Below are 20,142 nucleotides of genomic sequence, written 5' to 3' on the forward strand. Positions count from 1 at the left end.
GAAGATACTAATTAAGATTAATGAATCGATCCACCCTTTTATAATGTCAAAGACTTGCTTTCTACTATAATCGGACTCTACAACCAACACTGAACAAAAACATGACAAATGATAAAACTTACATTCTATCAATTTTATAGTTAATGGTGTATTTGATGTTCAATTTTTTTTTTAAACGATTCCCTTAAAAATTCACCAATTCAATTTTAAAATAATAAAATATATATTATATTTTATTATCTTATAATATTATATTAAATTTAATATAAAAATATTTTAAAAGAATTATACATCAAACACATTCATAATTATAAAAATGATCTAATTTAAATTTTACGATATGTTATGTGTAATGTTGGTTGCAGCATGTTTTTCCCTTTTTTTATAGTTTAGTCTCGGACTTGATCACATGAGCACGCCACTGTAATTTTTTAACAAAACAATTGGTCTATATCATTTTGTCATTATTAGTTTTATTTTTTATTTTTTAAAAAGTAAAAATGATAGTGATCGTGATTGCAAATTGAATATAGCTGCGGATTAAAAAAAAATAAAAAATAAAAAAAATTCAATATGTGGGTATTGTGGTGTCATATTCTTGATGATCAAATAACAAAGTAAAAGTTGGAACTAAAAGCAGTGGGAGTGAGAGGTTGTGTTTGTCCGTTTTTTTCATGGTGTTTGTTTTTTCAGCGTTTTTTCTTTTTTTTTTCTTTTTTCAGGTTGTGTTTGTCCGGATAATGGAGTATTCCTTGCGATCTATTCGAGTGTCTCGTAATAAAGGCTGCGAATCTTAATAAAATAATTAATGATAGAAAAAATTATTTATCTATCCATTATTTATTATTTAAAAGTCATAAATATTTATTCAAAATAAAATATTAATTGAAATAAATGTAAAAATAATAGTAAAAAAATAGCTCAAATATGCATAAATTTCATAAAACGACACTTAAAATGAATCAAAATAAATTTCATTACGAAATATTTGAAATGGACCGAAAATAGTAATTTTTTCTTTCGAATCGGAATAATGGAGTAGTTATAAGTAATTAAGTGTATAGCATCAAGGATTTTTAATTTGATACATGTAAAAATTTGATAGATATTTATAAATTATGATGTGGTACATAATATATAAACAAAAATTTCTCAATTAATTCCGGAGACCACTGTTCATGAGCTGTATGCCACTTTGGTTTTGACAAAGCGACTGTTCTATGCTTTAGTTTATTTATTTTTAAATAATAAAATACTGATATATGATAAGTAACACTAATTGGTCCAAATGTTATATATATATATATAATTTTTTTATTTAAGTATATATAAATATTGAATGTAAAGGAAAAAAGAAAAATATATATGGCAGGCAGATCTGAAAAAATAGGTAGGATTGCAAATTATTGATAGCCACGGAAGGTGACACTACTCGATAAATGCATTCTAAGGCAGAAATTTCTTATTGCAAAGAAAAACTTCGATTTGATGAACTGCAACGGAACATTCCTTTTCTGTCTTTGTTACTCCCTCCATCACAATTTAGATTATACTAGTTAATATTCGAGCGTTGTATCAGGATTAAAAATTTGGCAAAGATGACCGTTTGATCTCTGTTTCAAACGTTTTTTAATTGTTTCGTCTCTTCAAATATAAAGTTCACTTTTTGGTCCCAATGTTTACGATTTTTTAAACTCTTTGATCCCTCGATCCTAAAAGACGTTAGTTTTGGTTGAGTTGGCACTTACAGCCAATCAAATTGTGACACGTGTCCATTGCGTATAAAAAAAATCCACCTAGATTAAACTATTAAATAACAAACATATCCTCATGTCCAAACATTCCTACTCAATGTAATTGAATCGAAATTTTGTATAACCAAATTGATTAAACTAACCGTACCATATCAAACTGAACCGAACCATCCATTACACAAAACGCGAAAATGAAAGCCAAATCACTTCTCGTCTTCCTCCTCCTCCTCCTCATAACCCTCTCTCTCCTCTGCCAGATTCGACAAACTGAAATTGAATCACTAGCCAATGATTAGTAAAATTTCATAAAACCCATTAACTAATTACCTTCTTGAAAGAGTTTTCGCAGAGAGTAAAGGAGATCCATCTCGATCAGTCTTGGATTGCTTCGGTCGGACTTGCACAAAGTCAACCTCAAGTCATTGCAAAGGTCGTATCCATAATCGATAACCGACACTGCCTTTTCCGCCGCAGTGTTAACGTCTATCTGCCGTGACGAGGCTGAGGATTAAAAATTAACGGCCATAAAGGGCTCGCGTTGATCTTCAAGGTTTGATCTTTATCGAAAAGAGTTATATGAGGAGTGGTAGTTAGGATTTTTAATGAGGAAAAATAATGACGAGCCATTGAATTGGTCTTTGGTCCAAGAAGAAGATAGTTATTTGCTGACTGACAACCATTATTTTTAAAAAAGAAAATAAATTTTGTTTCTTTATTTATTTATTAGGCTTTTTGTGTTATGACGACTTTGAATGTTTGACTCTGTTTTTTTTTTTCTTTTGAACCAGACGTTAACGGCCGACTTAACTTTTGCCAAGCGTAATTAACAACTTAAAATTAAAATTATTTATAGAAATTGTGGGCCCCGCTCCGGACCGCCTCGACCGATCGGGAACGGTGCCTACTATACGTTCGTTAACTTAACTTATTTCGATTATCCATTATTCAAACATAATATCAAGTCGTTCACAAATATAATTATACAAAATAAGTCTTTGCGGAAATAAAGTACATATCATTTTAAAATAACACGATACTTATGAAATAGTGAGAAAGAGTCCTAATGCCTCAGAGCCCACCTTATTCGATACCGTACAACGCTGGATGCCGCTAGCTTCTCTTTCAAAATTTACCCACTCAACCTGAAGAGAAAGAACATAGGTTTTTCGGAAAGGGTAAGCTATAACGCTTAGTGAGGTTTTATTGAAAACATTACTTTAAAATATCTTTAAGGTAAACTTTGAACTCATAAACATCATAAATCACTTTGTCATCAGAAGTCGTCGAAAGAAAAACATCTTTAGAAACTCGTCGAACCCCGTCAGTAAAAAACATCAGGATAACTACAACAGGAGCGACCTACTATAGTATCCTAATACCTCGGCACCCGTCAACATGGGCGCAATAAATACACTCTAGCTAGATAAACTAGGTGAGGTCGTACCCTCTGATCAGACCGTCAACATGGGGTCACGTAAGGACCAAGTACTTTCTTTGGATTGATCGCCACAAAGTCGACCGAATCCCCTCGAATAAAACGTTTATATTTGGGTTCGCATATATATAAATATATAATAAAGCAAAACTTGCTTTTAAATTCGTCGTTAAGAAACAAATAAAACTTTACTTTTAGGGTCTTGAAGGTTCTCTCCAGTTTTCAAAGGTATAATACATAACTACGCCGTATATTTAAATAAATCATAAATATCGATATACTCAGAAATCACGGCATAATAATATATATATTTCATAAAGCAGTAACATATTTTCATAATGAAAAAGAAAGTAACACTCACCTTATAGTGCTCCTCGATTCGTTCCGTCCGTTTAGCGTGAAATTTAACGACCTATCGAAATCCGACCGCTGTTCACGGCGGCGGCCGCCGGCGGTTGTTGCCGGAATTTGACGAAATTCACATGGTCGACTCGTTTCGACGAGATAACCACTATGGTGTGGTCGGTTTTTCCATATCTTACTCTGTTAAGCCTAGAAATTCGGTCAAAGTTACGGTTTCAAATTTTAAAAACCTTAGATCTGGTCTTGATGCTCATATATGTTACTCCATACATACTACTCGTCATTTCTATGCAATTTCCGTTTCAAAACAACAACTTTTAAGTGGGTTACCGCCGATTCAAAGTTTTCCGGTTAGATGTATTTTTTTGAATTTCTTTTCAATTTTTATATATGTTGAAATACAGTTCATATTGATTCTTTCTATGTGATTTTTATGGAAAAATTACAAGGTTTGGAAGTCTTACCGACAGATTGAAGTCTCGGGCAGCGGCTAAAGGCGGCGGTTCTCTCTCCGCTCGTCGTTTCGTTGGTGCTCAGCTTGGTTACGTTTGGCTGGGACCTCGCCGGAACTCCGTTCAGTGGCTGCTCGTCTCGGATGGTGGCTCGGTTCGAGGTGGTGACGTCGCTCGTCGGGATTGGCTCAGAACAATGACTGAGATAGGAGTGTGGCTTTTGGTGAATGTCGATGCTCGTCGGAGGTGGAGGAGAATCTGGTTCGGTGGTGAAGAGATTTCCGGTGAGAGTAAAATTATTATTAGTTCGTCTCTCTGTAACTCTATATTATTTTTAGCTTTCGTGTAAAACTTTCTGTGTAATATTTTTTTTTCTCTGTAAAATGGTTCTTAGACTGGATACATGTAATTTATAATGGGACTATATCGACTGAATTATTGGTTACATTTATGAACTACAGGTTTTGGTTTCAACTGCCATTTTCGTAGACTTTTTGACAAATTGAGACTATGGTGATAAGTTTTTCTGTGTGATGTTGAATTTTGGGATCGTGTATTAGAGGTGTCTGATATGACTTTGAATTGTATAAGTGTGTAGGGAAAATAATTTAGTCTTGACTGTAAATTTGTAGTATGCATGAGAAGGAATGGGAGTAAAGTCAAATTGTGATAGTAATCTTGTCTATGCGTATTTCGGTGGTTATTTATTTAATTGGTAAGTAGCTATACTTTACGAAGGTTTATACCAGTTAAATTTGATATCGCGATGATTCGACTCGATTCATCTCGATCTATTTGATTAAAATCTATTATGCAATAAAATATTTCGAGACATAAAATAAAAAAAAATAAAAATTTCGATAGTAGACTAAGACGCAGTCGTTACAGAAATTAACATTGTAACTAGTATTCAAGCCTTGGAGAGAAGCGTAAACGATGTAAGATTCATAAGTTTTTGCCAAGACTTCTCCCAAACAAGTGATTCATAATTGTTCGTCTTCGACTTAACTTTTGCAGAAAACAAGTTTATAGTTTATTCCTGAAAAGACCAGGCTTTGGTCCGAGCAGAACGAGCTTGAATCTTTGAATTTTTGGGAAGGAGACGAAAGGAGGAAGGACAGAAATTAATTTTTCAGTTTTCAAGTTTGGTCTGGTTCGGTTCAATTGTCGTCTTGATATCGATTTATGGGTTTTGAATGGGGTGTCTTTTTGCAATAAGTATATCTTAATCTGGGATAGGAAAGTCTAGGTGGATTTTTTTTACACGTAATGGACACGTGACACAATTTGATTGGCTGTAAATGCATACTCGGCCAAAATTAACATCCGTTAGGATCGAGGGACCAAAAAATTTAAAAAATCATAAACGTTAGGATCAAAGAGTGAACTTTATGTTTGAAAGGACGAAACTGTTCAGAAACGTTTGAAACACGGACCAGACGGTTACTTTTGCCTTAAAATTTTAATTGATTTTATTTTTCAAAAGAAAAAAATCATATTTTTTTCATGGATTAAGGAACATTAATTTTGACATCTAAAAAAAGCACCCATCCTTCATAATTTTTCTGTACAAAACTTTATACAATAATCAATCTTTTCTTTTTCTCAACATATATTTTATAAACTCTTTATTTGTCTCGAGTCCAGACCATCTTCTAAATACAATTGATCGGTTTTTGAATAATAAAAAAAAGAGAAAGAAAATATAATAATATTAAATATAAACAAAATATTAGCCTAGCCAATAGAGCTTCAGTGGCATATACATATTATTAGTAGTTACAGATTTGCTTTGGAAATATAAAGATCTTTTGTGCTTGATGATGTAATGTGGGATTCTTATTCTTTTGTCATAACCACACGATCAAATGAGTTTTCTGAGCAATTTTCTTTAATTGATGGACAAACATCCATTTGAACTTGCCAGCCCTTTCGACGTGATGAGAAAATAATACAAATAATGAATTAGCCTAGCCAATAATTAATTGGACATACTATATAATTTTAATAGAATCTGAGTCATAGTGCCACCTGAAGGGCATGGGCTTTATCCATTTAAAGGTCCTCATAACTTCGAGATCTTTTTTGGATTTCTTTTAACCTTCTCCTCCTTCGGTGTCTCGAGATTCATACCATCAAGAGGATAAAGTTCCCGTAGTCATTGTCCTAGTCTATCATTGAAGAATTTAGGTAAGTAAAATTAAAATAAGAAAGGACCAGGTTATTATTCTAAAAAAAAAAAAAGAATCAAATTATTATTATTATTTTTATTATTATTATTATTGTAATTATAATATAATATTTGTTCAAGAGTTGCATCTATTTATAGATATCCTTAATTGCTAATCATCATATCTTTTCATTTTTTTATCTCAACCATCACACCTTTTCATTTTTAATTTTAAAGACATTTAGATATAATAGATAAAAGAAATTAAAAAAATTTGATTGGACAATCAACCTAATATTGATGGAGGCTCCACAATCTCCTAATTTTAAAAAGAATATTTTAATAGATTTTATTTATTTTTTGGGATTTCATATAAACTAATAAAATATCTTTTTTTTAATAATATTTTATGGTTTTATTTATAAGAAAAAGAAGAATACAATAGTTGGTCCCCGAATACATTAAACAGGGAAATCTAAAGTCATGTAGACGAATTGGAAAGAAGAATACACGAAGGCATGGACTAAAACCCCCAAGTCCTTTACATCTACCGAATTTGTTGCCAAGATAAATGTCGAAGAGTTGCAACTATCACAGATGACGACCTAAAGAAACAAGGCGTTAACCATTCGACAAGAACACGATCCATTTTTAATACTTTAATGCTTAAGACGAATGACTTCTAAAAGTGTGGTCACTATCACATACGATAGACATAGGACAATAAGATTTCCACCAATTAGAAGTCATAACCCAAAGAAAAAAAATAAACAAAATGAAAAAGCAACAAACACCGCCCAATAAACCTACACCAAAGCCCAACAGAAAACTAAGAGATCAAGCCCATATAATAAAAGCGGGAAAAAAAACATTCAGCCCCCAAACATTAAAAACACAAGAAATCCTAGGTCTTAATGAACAGTGACGAAGGCGGCCCGACTACTGCGCAAGAAGAGCAACGCCGACCAACATAGCAGCTAGCACCAGCTTCGAATTCGATATAGAGGAAAGATCCAGAGAGAGGTAGAGGAGAAGATGAGCATCTGGAGCGTATAATGAGGAGACATGGTCTGAGGGAGATCTGTTCGGAGGATAGAGAGAGTTGGGCAAGAGAGGAGACGCCAAAGAGGAAGGAAGGCAGAGAATGGAGGCGGCTAAGAATATATCTTGAGAAGCGCCGAGTGGGGGAGCTGCAGAGATAGATCTGCTAGAGGGAGAACTGTGTCGGCATTGACAACTATCCGAGTCATGGCAGCAACACTGTCAGAGGGGAGCGATAGGGGCGACTAGACGAGGCGGCACAATGAGAAGGAGGGCAGGCCGATTTAGAGGAGGAGGAGAATCCATACCACGACAACCCATCCACACGCACCATCGGAGCCAAACAGTACCACATGAGTCGGAAAAACTACCATTTCGACAGCCAACTAGAAATCTGATTCCGACCACACCGACCGGAGGAAGAAAACCGGAGAGAATGAATAGATATTTAGAGAGAGAGAAGGCTAAGTGGAGAAAGGAGAGCCTCCCCACCGTCATAAGAGGAGGGCAGTGGCGGGGGAGGCAATAAGGCAAAAAAGGAGGGATTTTTAGTTGGGAGTGTTTTTTTAGAGAGAGCTGTATTTTTTTTATCTTCAACTAATAAAACATCCATATTATCTTATTTTGAGATACAATTTTTTTTTTATAAATGTACAAACTAGACAGAGTCTAGCAATGTTATACGAGAGAAGCATAAAAATTGCAGTCCAAAAATGACAGAGAAAAAAGATGGAACAAAAATAGAAAATTACAACCCAAATTAATGCATAGCAAGGAGATATAATTAATTTAAGGAAGATGACTCTATACTTATTTTGAGATATAATTATAATTGTATGGAATAAAATGGGAGGACAAGCAGGGTGAAAAGAGTGAGGAGCGTGCAAAGGGTGAGGAGATTGCATGTGAGATATGTGGATATGTTCCTTAAAGTTTTCAAGAGCGTCGAGTAATTTAGGGGGGAAAATATATATTTATATGTTCATCTAAATTGGGACGGAGGGAGTGTCATATTTAAAAATAGTTACACTAGTTTCTTAATTAATTGTTCACAAAAAAAATTCTCTCAATTTCAATATTTCAGCAGCTCGACCTTATAAATGATAAAACCCTTGCAACCGGATCAAGGAAGAAACACAGGTCTAATTTCCGAAAAAACAGAGAACAATAAACTGATATAGCAAGAAATCTAGCAAAACAGTAAAAAATACTGAAACAAAAGAAACAGCCCAGCACTAGAAATTTCTAAAACAGAACTTACAAACTTAAAACAGAATCACAACACTCTTTTTTATGGTTTTTGCTCTCATTTAAAATACTGTAAACTAATCTAATAAAGTGACTTTTAGTGCTTAATACTGAGAAATTGATTTAAATGAAGAACAGATTGATTACTGCATAAATCAGTACTACTGGTATGAAAGGAAAGCATAAAACAGAAAATTGAGCTTTTTGTGATTTTTCATTATGTAATTTCCGGCTCAATTGTTTCTGAAAATAAGAAGAGTTTATATAGTACTCTTCATGAAACCCTACTGAATTGAAAAGAAAAAAATACAGCTAGTAATTATCTTTTCCAAAAAAACAAAATAACAAAAAGTAATGAAAATGACAGTTGTGCTAGCTGTCAAAAATTGCAAAAACTGCCCAAATATTCCTTGATCACCACTTGTTCTTTTTACTTTTTAGATGAAATGGTAATTAGTTGAAATATGCAATAAAAAAACCTTCCCCAACTCAAAATTGCAGATTAGATCAAAACAAGTCTTAACAATTGACTTTTGATTCGGCCATTGAAATGAGCATCCACCATTGTAGAAACCTCCACCATACTATTCTAAACGAAACTACATTAACACTTTTCTTCAACTTAAACTAAATCTGAAAATTACTGTTTGATTTGTCTAAAAAAAACAACTGATATTGGCCTATTCAATAGCTATTCTCGTTTTTTTTGGCTGAAATCTTGCATACACCTTCATCATAACTTCATAAGACATTTTGTGATTGATCTGAACCAAAACGGGCAAGAAATCTCCATTCTACAGAAAACCCCCAATTTTTGACAGTCACATATGAACAATCGGCAATTTCAGCAACAAGCTTATTTTAGAGTACTTAAAAGATGAAATTGATTCAGCCAAACGACTCAAAGCAACATTTCCAAGCTAAATGGACCTTTGAATTGCATTAATCCATCGAGAATTGAGAGAGAACGAGAATACCCGATTATGCAGAAAAATGGCGTTGGAACCCTAATCGATCGATACTGTTCGTTCTGATGAATTGCATTACAAGTTGATGCTTCAGTGTTGTTGTCGACATCATCACGAGTGTTTCCATGTGTTGCTCGATCTCCGTCGACGACTGTGGCTCCAGCAGTGTTGTTTGGCTTAATTCTGACAGTGCCCCTATCTTTTGCAGCAGGTACACTGAGGTCCCCGACGTTTTTCATGCGTACAATTTGGTCCAACCCAGCAAGACAAAACTGTTTTCCTGCAAAGCCACATGAGTCATTGTCTATTTCATCAAATACACCAAGATCCTCAAATGTTTTACAGTGTGCAGTTTGATCCAAATCAGTAAGATAGTACTGTTTTGCTGCAGAACCATTTTTAACACTGTTAAAACAGTCTGTCTTTGCCTTTTTCACTTCACCAACACTCATATACTTCAGAATTGTCACAGCAAGAATTTTTACATCCTTTTCACCTATTGTAGATCTTGATAGCTTCTTTTTCTTCTTCTTCAAGCTTTCTTTCATTTTAACCTTTCTTGTTGACTTTTCTCGCAAGCAAATGGAATTTTCAATCATGTTTGACAAATCAATCTTCCTGAGACAATCTATACCAACAATAAACAACTTCTTTGAGAGAACATTCATTCTTTGTGGGTAAAGTCCTAGTCGCTAATTACGACCATGAGTTTAGAGAAGGGATGACATCGTGACCAGCATCAAGTGAAACGACATGGGTGGCTAAGAGTGCACCAACATTCCACGAAGTGCCAGAATCATAGGTGTAGCCCTCTCGCTCAAGGATGGTCATGGACTTACCATTAGTTCTAAAGAAAACCATGATGTGAACGAAGAAGACAAAAAAGCAATTATGAAGAAAAGCTATGAAAGTCGTAAAATATCAAACAAGGTGAAAATAGTATGAGAATTATGCTCATACTTATACTCAAGGAATCTACACCAAAATAGGAAGAAGGCTAGGAAAAGAGGTAATGCATTAAAAGAAATGGGCCAAAAGCGCAACAAAATTAAAGTAAGAAATATGATTTTGGAGAGGCTGATTCTTGAAATTATATATCCAAGATTAATGGCTTTAATTAAAGCTTTAGCAGGAGAAAAATAATAATAATAAAAGTTAAAGGAATCTTGTATGGACAAGCTTCCTTCCGGACCATGAAAACTCGGATTCACAAGAAGGTAAAGGATGATGGGCTTCCAAGTCTAAACTGCTTTAACTTCAAAAATAAAATAAAATAATAAAATAAAATTCTAAACTGCTTGAAACATAGCCCATTCTCATGTCCGCACTCAACGCTGGGGCGTAGACATTAAAATTTTAACAAACAACCAAATCGCACCACGTGTAACCATGGCCAAAGAAAATGTCAAAAATCAACATTGATGATAAAGCACAATGAGATCGTGGAAGGAATAGTCAACTCATCAATATTGAGTCCATCAAGAAGACTTGTCTCATGAAAACTCACCCCCATTAAGACTCGACCTCTATCAAGACTTTACCCATATATGAAGGCCTGTATCTTGAAGACTTGTCCTATGAAGACCAGTCTCTTGAAACTTGCCCATACACACACGAAGCCTATCAACATTGGACGGACCGATATCGGCCATCCTCATTGAGATGCCCAATCATCGACAAAGCAAATAAAACGGTGTGCCTAGAGACTGTTAGGAGGCACTCCCTCCCGTCCACTTCAAGTGTCTCGTAATGAAAGTTGCGAATTTTAAGAAAATAATTAGTGATAGAAAAAATTACTTGTCTGCCCATCATTTATTATTCAGAAGTCATAAATGTTTATTCAAAATAAAATATTAATTGAAATAAATGCAAGGGTAATATTGGAAAAAAAATAGCTCAAAGATACATAGATTTCATAAAGAGACACTTGAAGTGGACCAAAGCAAATTTCATTACGAGACACTTGAAGTGTATCGGAGGGAGTATTTATTTGCACTTAATGGACCTCTTAATCTTAATGATTCAAATTTTATATAATTAAGAGCATTTGATTTTTTATCTTAAAATCACTTATTGAATCTGAATTACGTTTGATTAGCTCAAACCTTATGCCTCCACTTAATATCATTAAGATGTCAAAATTGTGCGTGTTTAATGGTGGTGTGCTAGTTTGGCTGTCATCCACGCATACATGGATTTGAAACCCTTTGGTGACCATGTGATTTTTTGTCTTTAAAACTATGACTCTTCTTCTTTTAAATATCATATTAATCAAATACTATTAACTTTAAGGGACCAAAATATAATTACTTTTCAACACATACACAGTTTTTACTAAGTTGTTGAAGGATTTTCATTTCTTTTCATCTCCACTTATCAAGTGAGCACAATCTCTTTATAATACTTATAAGGCATTATCGACTCTCTATCTATAACAGATTTAACATTACAATAAAAAAAAATATATCAGTCTAATCATTTTTCTTCAAAAGACTAGCCACTTAAAAGATATGGAGAGAATAGTGTAGGAATTATTAGGATCTATAGCATGATATTTAGAACACCGAATCAACACATGAATTAAGAATACTTATCTTTGTAGAAGGTCAAACTCTGATCTTTTGTAGTCCACGATAAACGCCATGATCGCTTCGTTAGGAGCTACTAGAATCCTTCTCCCCAATGACACTACGGCAGTAATGAGTCTGTTTCCAGCTCCAGACCTAAAGTCATAGCTAAATAAGTGCTTGAGGAGGGGACCTACCTGAATCCTGCAACCCTAGTCATGTCCCACCCATCACAAGCCTGACAAGGTTAAAAGCCTACACTTACATATACTGCCAAGCCCACCCCTATTCAATGCTTAAGTATACACGATCCACCAATTAAGGATCCCTGCATAGACCTGTGTTATACTATTGGACCCATCCAGCCTGTTTTACAAACACAAAAGTCCACATTTGATTGTAACCCACAATATGTTCCAACATTCTCCCACTTGGACAAAATCAAATGTATCATAAGTTTTGAAACATTTTATTTGTAAAACTTTATAAAACGACTCTCAAACTGATGAAAAATTTTAAATATGAGCACATTTTGAAAAATATGATCCAATAGGTAAATCCCTCAAGCAAACCAGTCCAACGAAATAATGAATACCGAAAAATAGCAATCATTAACCATTATGCAGTTTGGAAGTGTAGTAATGAAAATAGCAATCCCGGTGATCCACAACCGAACTATCTTTCATTATCAGTCTCGTTTCTCTTATCCGCCTAAAGCGAGAAAAACTCATACTTACTGTATATCTTCTCTGTGGGGATCGATAATACAATAATATGCAAAAGGAATACAAACTGACCATACTTATTGTGCCACCTTCCCAGTGGGGGTCGATGTTACAATAATATGCAAAACCGGCTATCTCTTATCCGCCAAAAAGCAAGAGATGCTAACCATCTTAATTAAAACCATGCGTCTTATCCGATCTTCTCCCATACATTTCCTAAAACAACAAGAGAAATCAAGACCACATAATTAAGATACCAACTCGACTACCAATGTCTTTTTCCGTTCTTCTTTATCCGGCCAAGCACACGATGATACGTCGTCGAGCTATAACATTACGACTTACCATAGAAAATAGACAATGTAATCAGTTACAACCGTCCCAAAATACCTTCAAGGTCAACTTTGGACGAACACATAATGACTCCAACCGAGTCCAGTTTCCATCAACCACATGCACTTTCACAATAACATTCCGCAGAATATGCAGCACATATATACAAATACCAAGTATATATAAAACTCAACTAAACAAGTGCATCCAGGAAACTCAATTAATTCAAATAAGAAAGCCATAACATAACCATTCAACCACCAAATAAATATCTAGCTCCCACTAATTCGACATATCATTAAACAAAATCATCCATCAAGATATTTATGTCCATGTGTTCAATTGTTATGTCAACTTTCTAAACAAAACCTGTGACAATTAACTATTCCAATTCTATATTTTCAAACATCTCAAACTCTTAATGTTCTTAAACAAGAATGCACAATAAGATTTCATTTGAGCAACCAACATCAACATATGGAAACTTTAATATATAACCATGTCACAAGATTCTAACAGCTTATAGAAATTTCAGCAGTACTAACACACATATCATTAAACAACTGCTCATACTCATGAATGATCTCAAGTCATAATTAAGCAAACAATATATCATCAACATAAAAAAAAATGATTCTCCTACTGACCTTGAGATATGCGCATCTTTTAATACTTTCACAGTCAATCTGAAAATTTTATTGTGGCAATAATATTTCAAATAAACTGTAAAGCTATTAAGAAGAAAGCAAACCTCATCAACCTTCAAGTTCTGCAATCATAATGCTTGTCGTGCACAATCCATGTCCGCTCCCACTATCTTGGAAGTCCATCAACAACAACACATAATATAACTTTCTCTTCGTCCATCTAACAATCTCCAATATTGTGGTAAACACTTTGACATCCATCCATTTGACCATATTTGATGAAGCCCACACAAACTATCTTTTCTCTCACTTGGGCAAACGTCAAATATAGTAACTCATCTCCATGGAATCAGGATCTTCAACAATGAAGTTCCTCTTGTTAGATTCCTCCCAGTCTTCTACAATTATCTCCACCTTGTCAATACTCTCATATGATCAATTCAACCAATTCAAACTTTTAGAAAGACACAGTACAAAACATAATGGAATGCTAAAGCAAGTTTATGGGACAAGACAACCGGCATATATAAAGAAATTATGTCACACAACTGTACGCTCCCATGTGGGTAGAGCTAATACAGCTAGCAAACATAATCATCCCTATACATCCAACAATGTGTCCCTTGTCCGTCGATTCTTATCCGTCCATTAGAATAGAAAGCCCCATTGCGATAGTAACATTCTTCCTAACAACAAGAATCACAAAAGATAGACAAATACAATCATGTCCAAAAAATTTCTCGAGTTCCTTATCTGTTCAATATTTTCTCATTCCGTTAGCGAAAACAAGAACCCAATTACCGGCGATCTTATTTAACCTAGCAACAAAAAATATTAACAAGGGAAACAATAAACAACCACAACATGAACACACTGCTCTTAGCAATAAAAATCCATTGATTCTGTCTTTGTACAATTTCCACAATATCAAGAGAGTATTAAATCAAAAATTAAATAACACAAGAGAGGGAGACAGAAAATTTATCAAGTGCACAACAAGCAAATCCATATTTTCTGTTAATCAAGAATTTATCTTCATAAAATACCTTACCAGATCATCAAACGTATTAATCTCGAAATAAATTCAACGCAGCGGAAACTTCTTACAAGTTATACAGAAAAAAACAAGAGACATGGAAACAGCCCTTACCATATAAGCAACACATCAAAATCTCATAACTACAGAGCCGACACGCACCTGTTCAACACTTACATGCAACCTTACCATGAAAGAAATAAAGAAGAGATAACCTCCTTCTTTTCCTTTTCTAACACGAGTTTGAGGAGCCAAACTGTTATCATAGCTGCAAAGAGAGAGCTGAAATGACTAGAATTTGAGACTATAGACCATCCTGTCCAAGTCTCCTAAACTACAGAAAATAATTCAGTTAATCCACTAAAAAAAGGGACAACATCAATCCATCAACAGTGAAGTAATACTATATCAGAACCAAACTGTTCACAAAATTAAAATTTCACATATAAAGAATAATGAAAAGTATTATCTTTATCCCTTCACCCCGATCTTACCAAACCGATATCCTGCACATCCTATTTGGTTCACCCAACCTTAATTCAAAACTATCGAATTCAACTTCGCTAATTAATTTAACTTTAAAAGATAGAGCAAGAACCCTAGATACCTTGTCACATCAAAACTCAAAAGAATTAACCATTAGCCGACAACAAATCATCATTAATCCATAACCAATAATGACAATTCCATATAAACATAAACATATGTGAGGGTTCAACTTTGAAAATATCAATTCACATAAATAATCACCATAGATTATATCTAATAATTTTCTTACGCATATTTTCAAATCATCTCATCATTCGATATTAATTTGCATTCTCAACATTAACATACGATCTCGACATTATTCAAAGTTAAATGATTCAATTATTAATCATACACAACCATTATTATAAAACATTACCTCGACTAAATCAATCGATAAACAATATTAATATATCAATTTGTCTTCACAAACTATCACTAATGTCATATAATTAATTAATCAATATTAATTCATCTTCATTTCTCTTTTATCGATTAATAATAAATAAACCATACCTTCTAATAGGGATTGAATTGATTATCATATAAGTTTAGGGACCAAACTGTTTGAAATCAGAAACTAGAGGAGTGCGCTTTACCGTCGATGGCTGAATCAATCATCACGAGAAAATAGGGACCAAACTGATAGGAGAGTCAAACTTTTATGCTAAAATGGAAACAGAGGACTAAACCAACCAAAATGAAAAACTGGGCCAAAACTGTCAACCGAACTAAACTACAAAGATATGATGACAGTAACCAAAAACTCTAGGGACCAATTTGAATGAAACAGCACATAATAACAGTTTGGGGACTAAAATGTAAGACGTACAAGACGTACCCCTGTACTGCTCAATTTCGCGGGGACCAAAGCATCAAAACTTCATCTTCAACCTCCAGTCGGGTTTTACCCGACCCGGTTCACTCAAACCCAACCCTGTTCATACCGAAAACGGGTCTTTTCAATTTTCTTCGTCAATTCCATCTATTCTTTCACTTATTTCGACGATAACAAAATTGGTTTTGATTATTTTCAATCTATAATCACAATTTTGGCTCTAATTAGGATTTAAAACAACCAATTGCAAATACCCAAATCGAAACTCAAGAACCCTAATGTCTTCATCTTGAAACCGAACATCACTCAACAGCTAATTGTAATCGACTATTTAAAAAACAAAACGATTCATCATTAGAAGTCACCACGAGTTTAATTCCAAATTTAAGCATGATAAACGAAACAAAAACTCAAATTCTGTTTGTTCATGCTTATCGAAAGAAAATATAATCCATATATTCATCTTTTCTTCACAATAATTATGATCAGAAAACAACAATAAGCTCTAATCAAGATTCATCAGATTCACGATTTCAACGAAACAAAAAACAATCATATCAAGTTTTTTATTTTTCTAATCCTATCGTCCTTAACCAATAAAATATATTAATATTATTAAATCTAATAATCAATCGGCCAAATAACAAAATAAACATATGCAATTCTCAATCCAAAGGTACGATCACGACAATCGGGAGTCGACTAATCCTTTCAAATATTAACATACTTTTGCTACAAATTAATTATTGCTCATGATTACCGACAACTACGCACAAAGAAAAGAATCACGCAACTTCAATTTGGATTCTAAAATTATACTAACCCTAGCTCTAGATACCACACGTAGGAATTATTAGGATCTATAGCATGATATTTAGAATACCGAATCGACACGTGAATTAGGAATATTTATCTTTGTAGATGGATAAATTTTGATCTTCTGCAGTCCACGATAAACGCCATGATCACTCTGTTAGGAGCTACTAGAATCCTTCTCCTCAGTGACACTACGGCAGTGATGAGTCTGTTCTCAGCTCCTGACCTAAAATCATAGCTAAATACGTAGTGTTCGGGGAGGATCCTGCAACCCTAGTCATGTCCCACCCATCACAGGCCAGACCGAGTTAAAAGCCTACACTTACATTTACTGCCAAGCCCACCACTATTCAATGTTTAGGTATACACGACCCACCAATTAAGGATCTCTGCGTAGGCCCGTGTTACACTATTGGATCCCATCCAACCTGTTTTGCAAACACAAAAGCCCACATTTGATAATAGCCCACAATATGTTCCAACAAATAGTTCTCAATCAAAATGCTTATACATGCTTTTGTAACATGTTTCTTTTAAATTCTTGAAATAATTTAAAAAAAATGTTGGTTTCGTTAAATTATTTGTTTGTTTTGATTATTTACTTAACTCTTTTTGTAATTGTGTTTATTGACTAAATATATGTATTTTTCATTATCCAATATGACAAAAAAAAATGTTGTAGAAGGAAAATTTAAAGAACTGGAGAAAGAAAGTTCAAATAGCTACAGGCAAGCAAAATATTGAATTTCACATTAATTATTTTTAAAAAAGCAAGATTATGATTATTTTTTTGAAGATTCAAGATTATGATTATGTATGTAGTTTGAGTAAGAAATAATAACATACCGTTATTCCAAGTATGAGGATTTTTGTATAATGTCTTTCCATCGCTGTTGACTCTAAATGGTCCTAGCTCTTGAAAGGCTCCAATCAAAGATGAACATGCCGGTACTGTTCATAAAAATTACTCATCATCTACACATGAAATTATTCGTTTTCCTCAAGTGTGGTAGTGTATTAGGTTTTTGAAACTACAATAGTTGACCTAAGCACCTGACTTTGGATAATCTGAGGAACTCTAGGTAATCATTTTATATACGGACATAACTCCTACCAAATTTTTAAGTGCATACTATACCCCGTTAATTGTCACATTTCCGATATATTTTATATGTATATATGGTTGACATAATTCCACATTGACAGAGTACTAGATACTTTATACCTTAGCTGTCTTCAGAAACTTAAGTGGATGTAGGAGAATTTTATGTTGGGTAAGAATAAAAAAAGAATGTTGGGTTCAATTAAGCAGTGACACATTATAAGTGAAAAATGAAAAAAGAGGAATAAAAAAAGCACACATTATAAAGTGCCCACTACAACAAGTATGAGGGACCAAAAATATTCATCGACCTAAGTGTCAAGTAGATCAAATCGATTCTGTTATTTCAACTTTTCGATGTAATTAATAGACGGTGGATTTCCAACTCATTATGTTATTAGGCGCAATCGATGCAAATACAATAGTGAAAATTAACTCACACTATATGAAGCAAGTTTAAGATACTTCGTAGTGAGTTTTTTAAAAAAGAACAGTCCGGTGCGAGCCCTAAGAAACGTCTTTTTAACTCTTTTTCTTGTTTCTTACTTCTAAACCTTGAACATATTCCATCTTAATCCAGACACTTTCAAAAAATACAGTGATTCACGAAACTTCAAAAATAGTGGCACTGGCCCAATTCAATCAAAGTGGTGGAATTTGAATTGAAATAGTCAGTGCATGGGCCTATTTGTTGATCACTTTGATTAATTATTACAAAATGACGAAGTATTTGTTTGGGTCTAAATCTAATTTTCATTTTTTGCAGCTCCTGTTTGGTGTTCCTTTGCTGTTTGTCATTCTTTTTAGGTAGCAGAAGCTGAGTGTGTTCTCAAAAATTTTGTCATTCAGCTACTGTAATATTAATTAGTACTAGCTTTGTATCTAATTAATTATCATTTTTCCTATTTTTTTTATAGAAAAAATGACGATTAATTAAAGACAGATGGAGTATTAATTATAGATTTTACATCATAAAAATTCCATTTATATATGTTATACTACTTCCAATCCCTCTAGACGTGTTCAATTGGTTTTTTTTTAGCAGTCTGAGGGGGAAATTTACTTTGGACATGCTTCATTTGCTCTATTCTTGTTTTTCAGACACATTTGGCATAACGCTAGAATTTTCTTAGTATAAAGTGTAAGAAAAAATACCTCCATTGAGCCACAAGACGAGAGGTTTGTCGGAAGAATTGGTCGGAGACTCGACAAAGTAATAGAAGAGTCGACGACCAGCGTTCGGGTCAACGGTGACATAGCCTGAATACTGATCGAAATCCACACCTTTAGGTTGGCCCGGCAAAGAACTTATCTTGTCAGCTTTCATCGAACCGGCGTCTTCATTAATATAAACGTCGCTATCGAACAAAATCGAATCTGATAATATTGACAATGAGTCGGATCGAAGAGGATTGTTAGAGTTAATCCTCGACATTATCAGCTTGTTGAGTTGGCTTGTTTGATCATTATCATTTCTGGCATTCACTGAGCTGATGATGGGGAAAAGCAATATTGTTATTATTGCTGGGAGTGAGACTGGGAGACATGAGACTAATTTCATGTTGTTCGTTTGGTACTGTTTAGTGTACTTCTCTAGGTAACACAAGTTTTGCTATTTATACATGTTGAATTTCCCTAGAAGGCTTATTATTTTTCATATAAAAAGAGGGGATAAAACAAATTTATTCCCTCGTGTTTATTTGTTTCAATAAAAAAAAAAAGGAATATATCTTATCTTATACAGTTGAAGTTATACGTTTTGTAATCTATATCTAATTTGAGTTAGAAAAATCTATCCATCACAGGCATGTAGCGTCCATGTTTCTACTTTATTTTTCATCCGCTTGTTAGTTTTTAGAATTAGAAATGCCATTGGAAAAAGCATCTATGGGAAAGCTCTTTTAATTATTATACTTAGATTTTATTGCACTTTGTGTTTTTTTTTTTTCTCTCTCTCTTTTAGGTCATCTCGAGTATCCTCACAGTCGGGAGACTTATCCCTCGTTCCAACTGTAAACGCATGAAACGGCTGGAGATCAAATCCTCGACTTACGGGTTAAAGGGACAAGGCGCTGAGCCACCATGCCAATCCTAGCGGTTTGGGTGTTTCTGTTTTTGT

The 20,142-nt window shown here is 34.0% G+C and overlaps 1 pseudogene; it reads right to left on the minus strand.

The window, feature by feature from the left end:
• Positions 1 to 19,350, minus strand: part of LOC139881750 (serine carboxypeptidase 1-like) — a 53,189-nt pseudogene extending 33,839 nt beyond the window's left edge.
• Between the last annotated feature and the right edge of the window lie 792 nt (positions 19,351 to 20,142).

Source organism: Rutidosis leptorrhynchoides, unplaced genomic scaffold, assembly GCF_046630445.1.
Source record: "Rutidosis leptorrhynchoides isolate AG116_Rl617_1_P2 unplaced genomic scaffold, CSIRO_AGI_Rlap_v1 contig19, whole genome shotgun sequence".
NCBI lineage: Eukaryota > Viridiplantae > Streptophyta > Magnoliopsida > Asterales > Asteraceae > Rutidosis > Rutidosis leptorrhynchoides.